This window comes from Triticum aestivum, chromosome 5B (genome assembly GCF_018294505.1).
Source record: "Triticum aestivum cultivar Chinese Spring chromosome 5B, IWGSC CS RefSeq v2.1, whole genome shotgun sequence".
Lineage (NCBI taxonomy): Eukaryota > Viridiplantae > Streptophyta > Magnoliopsida > Poales > Poaceae > Triticum > Triticum aestivum.
Window position 1 is genome coordinate 549,415,529 of NC_057807.1, and position 9,193 is coordinate 549,424,721.

The window sequence follows — 9,193 nt, forward strand, 5'->3', positions numbered from 1 at the left end:
GCCCCCAGCGACCCGAGAGCGAACAACACTGGCCGCCGCCAACCCCTCCTCACCGCCATCCTCTCGTCCCCGCCACCCGAGGCGCACCGGCACTGCTGCGCATTCGCCGTTGAAGGCGGTGGTTGTCGTGGTTCTAAGACTGACAGTAGAAAGGGGGTAGGTATGGAGAGGCAAGATCTTAGCTATGGTGAAGGTGTACACACGAGTTTTACGAGTTCGGGCCCTTCTCGACGAATTAACAGCCCTACGTCTCGGTGCCCGGAGGCGGTCGATTGGATTATGTGTGTGATATTACAAAGGGTGCGAACCCTTGTGCCAGAGGAGGGGGTGGCTTATATAGAGTACGCCAGGACCCCAGCTCCCCTCCGTTACAAGGGACTTAATGTACATAAAGTGGGGGCGTTACTGGTAACGCCGGGCTTAAGTGCTGTTAATGACCCTAAAGACTACGGAGTGAATGCCTGCCCGTTGAAATGCTGAGTGACTCCTGGTCTTCAGTAGGTCGAGTGATTCTCTGGATGGTCGAGTGACAATAAGGGGGAAGATGCCCGAGTGATCTGACTGTCGAGTGGATAGAACTCGACATCTTTGGCTAGGGGTCTCTTGCTGTCTCTTGGGCTCCTTATCTTCTAGGGTAGTGACCTTGGGTAGGGTGTGTAGGTCTGGCCTATGACCCTACCCCAGGTATATATCCTCATCAGTAGCCCCCGAATGGATTGAGGTTCGGTTGAAGTTGAACTTGTTCTGTGTCTTGCGCCTCCGCGAGCGTTTTCTGCCAGACTGAGAGCTCACGTTGGCATTTTGGCGTCGACTCAGCCGCCTTGATCCATTCAGGGAATTGTCGATTGAACTTGTGGCATCATGCGTCGAGTGATGTATTAGTGCGCAGGATCCTGGGCGAGATTGACTACTGCTTATCTCGGATTTCGCGGGATACGGAATTTCGGGGAAGCACGCGGGATGGGGAGTGCCGAAGCGGGTGGAGCGGATAAAACAGCGATGCCTCGATCTTCGCGCCGCCTTTTTCGCTACGTACGTTGCGCGCGATTGTTGCGGGATTTGACAGGATTGCCTGGTCCCATGCGTCAGTCACTCGGAAGCGACTCTTTATAAGGCGATGGTGCCGAGGCGTCTGCGCTGCGCCCGCCCGTTCCTCCTTCTTCTTCCTCTGTTTCTCCACCGCGCTCAGCTCCTCTGCTCTCGACGCTGCCGCTCCGCCGCCATGGTGAAGGACAAGACGGCGGCGCTAGAGCGTGCAAAGAAGGCGACGGGGGCAGCGAAGGGCAAAAAGAAGAGCCGCGGGTCGTCTTCGCGTGCGGGGCTGCCACCGGGCTGGATCCAGGGCAATTGGATCCGGTCTTCGATTCGGTGGGAGGATCTGGACGAGCTGGCGGAGTCTGGCCTGATCGCCAAGGGAGCGGCCAGGTTGCCGAAGCGGGAGATGGAGCCTCAGCCTCGACCGGGTGAGTGTGTTCTACTCGCCACCCACGTCGACCGGGGTTTCTCACTTCCTCCGCACCCCTTCTTCCGGGGATTCTTGAATTTCTTTGGTGCGCAACTCCACCACTTTTCTCCAAACACCATCACTTATCTGGCCGCATTCGTATCGATGTGCGAAAACTTCTTGGGGTGTCGCCCGTACTGGGGTCTTTTCAAGCATCTCTTTACCATCCGCTCCCAGTCGGTCAAAAAAGCGAAGTCGGGTGACTCAAAAACCCATGTCATCCAGATGTGTGGAGGTTTAGGCATCCAAAAAGGCATATGAGTTCTTTCCCTGCTATGACTCTCCCCAAATCGGTCAGGGGCTGGCAGTCGACCTTGCTCTATTGCCATGACGTCGCAGCTCTAGGCCAGTCGACCGGCCTCCCCCACTTCACATTCGACCGTGTCCAGACTCCTTCTCCACTCAAAGTGACTGCTGCTGAGAACATGGAGACGAATATGTTGGTGGAGAAAGTGGTCCAACTCATCAATGAGGGTGTCACCGGCCTGGATCTGCTGGAAGTGTTCTTCAGTCGACGCATCCAGCCCCTTCAGGCTCGTGACCATCCTATGTGGTTATACTCCAGACCTGAAGACACCGCTCGGGTCCATCCAGAGGAGGTGCCGCTAAAAACCGTGGCTATGTGGATGAGAAGTATTACAGGCAATCTGGACAACCCCAGAGGATCCAGACGAGTCATTCCCTTCAGAGACGACAATCCACCCGACAAAGTAGGCTCTTTTTTCCGACTGTATTTGATGTCGACTGACTTTTGTTCGTCCGTTTGCCTTGCAGGCTTTCACTGAGATGTATTCGATGCCCAACGACGAACAAGCTCTAGTGCAAGACTAGGAAGGAGAGGCCAGTGCAGAGGAAAGCGGTGAATGGGAGTCCTCGGATGAAGAGGAGGAGGAGGAGAGTGAGGAGTCGGACTAGGAGGAGGAAATCGACTCGCCGCCTGATACGTCCATTTTGCATCATGCTTTTATGTCAATATTTATTGCATTATGGGCTATTATTTCACGTTATGTCACAACACTTATGGCTATTCTCTCTTATTTTACAAGGTTTACATAAAGAGGGAGAATGCCGGCAGCTGGAATTCTGGTCTGGAAAAGGAGCAAATATTGAAGGACTATTCTGCGCAACTCCAAAATTCCTGAAACTCCACGGAATACCTTAGAATAAATAAAGATAAATCGTCGCCAAAGATGAAGGCCAGGGGGCCCACATCCTGCTCACGAGGGTGGGGGAAGCCCCCCTCCCCCCCCCTCCCCCCCCGGGCGCGCCCCCCTACCTCGTGGGCCCCTTGGTGGCTCTCCCACGTCCATCTTCCCCCATATGAAGTCTTTCGGTGAGAAAAAAATAGAGTGGAACCTTTCGGGACGAGACTCCGCCGCCACGAGGCGGAACCTTGGCGGAACCAATCTAGGGCTCCGGCAGAGCTGTTCTGCCGGGGACAATTCCCTCCAGGAGGGGGAAATCATCACCATCGTCATCACCAACGCTCCTTTCATCGGGAGAGGGCAATCTCCATCAACATCTTCACCAGAACCATCACATCTCTAAACCCTAGTTCATCTCTTGTATCCAATTCTTGTCTCCATGTCCGGGATTGGTGCTAGTAGGTTGCTAGTAGTGTTGATTACTCCTTGTAGTTGATGCTAGCTGGTTTATTTGGTGGAAGATCATATGTTCAGATCCTTTATGCACAATATTACCCCTTTGATTATGAAAATGAATATGCTTTGTGAGTAGTTACATTTGTTCCTAAGGACAAGGGAGAAGTCTTGCTATTAGTAGTCACGTGAATTTGGTATTCGTTCGATATTTTGATAAGATGTATGTTGTCTAACCTCTAGTGGTGTTATGTCAACGTCGACTACATAACACTTCACCATTATTTGGGCCTAGAGGAAGGCATTGGGAAGTAATAAGTAGATGATGGGTTGCTAGAGTGACAGAAGCTTAAACCCTAGTTTATGCGTTGCTTCGTAAGGGACAGATTTGAATCCATATATTTCATGCTATGGTTAGGTTTACCTTAATACTTTTGTTGTAGTTGTGGATGCTTGCAATAGAGGTTAATCATAAGTGGAATGCTTGTCCAAGTAAGGGCAGTACCCAAGCACCGGTCCACCCACATATCCAATTATTAAAGTACCGAACGCGAATCATATGATGAAAACTAGCTTGACGATATTCCCATGTGTCCCCGGGAGCGCTTTTCCTATTATAAGAGTTTGTCCAGGCTTGTCCTTTGCTACAAAAAGGATTGGGCCACCTGGCTGCACTTTATTTACTTTTGTTACTTTTGCTCGTTACAATTTATCCTATCACAAAACTATCTGTTACCACTTATTTCAGTACTTGCAGAGAATACCTTGCTGAAAACCGCTTATCATTTCCTTCTGCTCCTCGTTGGGTTTGACACTCTTACTTATCGAAAGGACTACAATAGATCCCCTATACTTGTGGGTCATCAAGACTCCTTTCTGGCGAGTGAAGCGCCTTTGGTAGGTGGAATTTGGTAAGGAAAAATTTATTTAGTGTGCTGAAATTTTCTGTAACTTGTTACCATGGAAAGTAATTGCTTGAGGGGCTTGTTCGGGGTATCTTCACCCCGTCCAGTTGAGCCAAGAGTTGCTCCTCAACCTACTGAACCTATTGAATCTATTGAAAATGAAACTGCTTTTCAGATTCCTTTGGGTATGATGGAAAAACTGCTAGCTAACACTTTCGCAGGAGATGGAACAAAGCATCGTCACGAACATCTATGCTTTGTGGATGATATGTGTGGACTATTTAAGCTTGCAGGTATACCCGATGATGCCGTTAAGAGGAAGGCTTTCCCTTTATCTTTGGAGGGAGAAGCATTGTCATGGTATAGGCTATGTGATGATACGAGATCATGGAACTATAAAAGATTGAAATTGGAATTTCATCAAAAGTATTACCCTATGCATCTTGTTCATCGTGATCACAATTATATATATAATTTTTGGCCTCGCGAAGGAGAAAGCATCGCTCAAGCTTGGGGAGGCTTAAACCAACATTATATTCATGCCCCAATCATGAGCTCTCAAAATTGACAATTCTCCAGAATTTTTATGCCCAGCTTTCTGATAATAACCGCACCATGCTCGATACTTCTTGAGCTGGCTCTTTTATGATGAAGTCTATTGAATTTGGATGGAATTTATTGGATAGAATTAAATGCAACTCTGAAGATTGGGACCTCGACGAAGGTAAGGAGTCAGGTATTACACCTAAGTTTGATTGTGTTAAATCTTTTATGGATACCGATATTTTCCGTAAGTTTAGCATTAAATATGAACTTGACTCTGAGATAGTAGCTTCTTTCTGTGAATCTTTTGCTACTTATGTTGATCTCCCCAAGGAAAAGTGGTTTAAATATCATCCTCCCATAGAAGTAAAAGTAGTTGCACCTATTAAAGTTGAAGAAAAGACTGTCACTTATAATGATCCCATTGTTCCTTCTTCTTATGTTGAGAAACCCCCTTTCCCTGTTAGAATGAAGGATCATGCTAAAGCTTCAACTATGGTTCGTAAAAGCAATATTAGGACTTTTACACCTCCTGAGCAAGTCAAAGTAGAACCCAATATTGCTATTGTTAAAGATCTCTTGTCTGATAATATTGATGGGCATGTTATTCAATTCACTGGTGAAACTGCTAGAATTGCTAAATCCTGTGATAGAGATAAACATAGACCTGTGGTGTGCGTGCCCGTTATTTCTGTTAAAATAGGAGATCATTGTTATCATGGCTTATGTGATATGGGTGCTAGTGCTAGTGTTATACCCATTTGACTTATACAAAGAAATTATGCATGATATTGCACCTGCTGAGTTAGAAGATATTGATGTTACAATTAAACTTGCCAATAGAGATACTATATCTCCAATGGGAATTGCTAGAGATGTTGAAGTCTTGTGTGGGAAAACCAAATATCCCGCTGATTTTCTTGTTCTTGGTTCTCCACAAGATAGCTTTTGTCCCATTATATTTGGTAGACCCTTCTTGCGTCCTATTAATGCTATGATAGATTGCAAAAAGAATGTTGTTACTGTTGGCTTGGATGATATGGTTCATGAGTTTAATTTCTCTAAATTTAGTAAACAACATCGGGAGGAAGAATTGCCTAGTAAGGATGAAATTATTGGTCTTTCTTCTATTGCTGTACCTCCTAGTGATCCTTTACAACACTATTTGCTAGACCATGAAAATGATATGTTCATAAATGAAAGAAGGGAAATAGATGAAGTATTCTTTAAACAAGAACCTATTCTGCAACACAATTTGCTTGTTGAAATCCTAGGGGATCCTCCCCCACCCAAGGGTGATCCCGTGTTTGAGCTTAAACCGTTGCCTGATAATCTTAAATATGCTTATCTTGATGAAAAGAGAATATATCCTGTTATTATTAGCACTAACCTTTCAGAGCATGAAGAAGAAAGATTATTGAAAACTCTGAAGAAGCATTGTGCCGCTATTGGATATACTCTGGATGATCTTAAGGGCATCAGTCCCACTCTATGTCAACATAAAATAAATTTGGAAGCTGATGCCAAACCAGTTTGTGATCCTCAATGATGTTTGAATCCTAAAATGAAAGAAGTGGTAAGAAAAGAAATACTCAAGCCTCTAGAGGCAGGTATAATTTATCCCGTTGCTGATAGTCAGTGGGTAAGTCCTGTCCATTGTGTCCCTAAGAAGGGAGGTATTACTGTTGTCCCTAATGATAAAGATGAATTGATTCCGCAAACAATTATCAGAGGTTATAGGATGGTAATTGATTTCCGCAAATTAAATAAGGCTACTAAGAAAGATCATTACCCCTTACCTTTTATTGATCAAATGCTAGAAAGACTATGCAAACATACACATTATTGCTTTCTAGATGGTTACTCTGGTTTTTCTCAAATACCTGTGTCGGCTAAAGATCAATCAAAGACTACTATTACATGCCCTTTTGGTACTTTTGCTTATAGACGTATGCCTTTTGGTTTATGTAATGCACCTGCTAGCTTTCAAAGATGCATGATGGCTATATTCTCGGACTTTTGTGAGAAAATTTGTGAGGTTTTCATGGATGACTTCTTCGTCTATGGTTCCTCTTTTGATGATTGCTTGAGCAATCTTGCTCGAGTTTTGCAGAGATGTGAAGAAACTAACCTTGTCTTTTATTGGGAAAAGTGCCACTTTATGGTTAATGAAGGTATTGTCTTGGGGCACAAAGTTTCTAAAAAAGGTATTGAAGTTGATAAAGCCAAGGTTGATGCTATTGAAAAGATGACATGTCCCAAGGACATCAAATGTATAAGAAGTTTCCTTGGTCATGCCGGATTTTATAGGAGGTTCATCAAGGACTTCTCAAAAATCTCTCGGCCTCTGACTAATTTATTACAAAAAGATGTACCATTTGTCTTTGATGATGATTGTGTAGAAGCATTTGAAATACTTTAGAAAGCATTAGTCTCTGCACCTGTTTTTCAGCCACCTGATTGGAATTTACCCTTTGAAATTATGTGTGATGCTAGTGATTATGTTGTAGGTGCTGTTCTAGGGCAAAGAGTTGATAAGAAATTGAATGTTATCCATTATGCTAGTAAGACTCTAGACAATGCTCAAAGAAATTATGCTACTACCAAAAAGGAACTTTTAGCAGTTGTATTTGCTTGTGATAAATTCAGACCCTATATTGTTGATTCTAGAGTAACTATTCATACAGACCATGCTGCTATTAAATATCTTATGGAAAAGAAAGATTCAAAACCTAGACTCATTAGATGGGTTCTCTTGCTTCAAGAATTTGATTTACATATTGTTGATAGAAAAGGAGCTGAGAACCCCGTTGCAGACAACTTGTCTAGGCTAGAGAATGTTCTTGATGACGCACTACCTATTGATGATAGCTTTCCTAATGAGCAATTAAATGTCATAAGTACTTCTCGTAGCACTCCATGGTATGCTGATTATGCTAATTATATTGTTGCTAAATTTATACCGCCTAGCTTCACATACCAACAAAAGAAAAAGTTTTTCAATGACTTGCGATATTACTTTTGGGATGACCCACATCTTTATAAAGAAGGAGTAGATGGTGTTAATAGACGTTGTGTACCTGAGCATGAACAGGAACAGATCCTATGCAAGTGTCACTCCGAACCTTATGGAGGACATCACGCTGGAGATAGAACTGCACATAAGGTATTGCAATCCGATTTTTATTGGCCTACTCTCTTCAAGGATGCCCGTAAGTTTGTTTTGTCTTGCGATGAATGTCAAAGAATTGGTAATATCAGTAGACGTCAAGAAATGCCTATGAATTGTTCACTTGTTATTGAGCCATTTGATGTTTGGGGCTTTGATTATATGGGACCTTTTCCTGCCTCTAATGGTTACACTCATATTCTAGTTGCTGTTGATTACGTTACTAAGTGGGTAGAAGCTATTCCAACTAGTAGTGCTGATCATAACACTTCTATTAAAATGCTTAAGGAATTTATTTTTCCGAGGTTTGGAGTCCCTAGATACTTAATGACTGATGGTGGTTCACACTTTATTCATGGTGCTTTCTGTAAGATGCTTGCTAAATACGACCTTAATCATAGGATTGCATCACCCAATCACCTGCAGTCTATTGGTCGGGTAGAATTGAGCAATAGAGAGCTCAAATTAATTTTTCAAAAGACTGTGAATAGGTCTAGAAAGAATTGGCCCAAGAAATTGGATGATGCATTATGGGCCTATAGAACTGCATATAAAAATCCTATGGGTTTGTCTCCGTATAAAATGGTTTATGGAAAAGCATGTCATTTACCTCTCGAACTAGAACATAAGGCATATTGGGCTATTAAGAAGCTCAACTATGATTTCAAACTTGCCGGTGAGAAGAGGTTATTTGATATTAGCTCACTTGATGAATGGAGAACCCAAGCTTATGAAAATGCCAAGTTGTTTAAAGAAAAAGTTAAAAGGTGGCATGACAAAAGGATACAAAAGCGTGAGTTTAATGTAGGTGATTATGTATTGCTATACAACTCTCGTTTAAGATTTTTTGCAGGAAAACTTCTCTCCAAATGGGAAGGTCCTTACGTTATCGAGGAGGTCTATCATTCCAGTGCCATAAAAATAACCAACTTCACAGGCACAAATCCGAAGGTGGTGAACGGTCAAACGATCAAACACTATATCTCAGGTAACCCTATAAATGTTGAAACTAATATTATTGAAACCGTTACCCCGGAGGAGTACATAAGGGACACTTTCCAGAACTTTCGACACCCCAAAAAGGAATAGGTATGTGGTACGGTAAGTAAACCGACTCCAAAACAATTTTTAAGGCAATATTTCTCCGTTTTGGAATATTTAGAAAAATAGAAAAATAAGTAGCAGTCCGGGGAGGACACGAGGCCTCCACGAGGGCGGAGGGCGCGCCCTACCCCCCTGGGCGTGCCCCCCTACCTCGTGAGCACCTCGTCTGCCCTGCGGACTCCGTTTCCTTGCACGATACGTATTTCGGTCGGTAAAAATTCATTATATATACTCCCGAAGGTTTTGACTCTCGTATCACGCAAATATCCTCTGTTTTCGTTTCGAGCTATTGCTGCTGCAGATTAGAGCAAGTTGTCTTCTCAAGAGTCAGTCGGGGAGAGCCGGGTATCCAACCCGGCACCGGAACCAA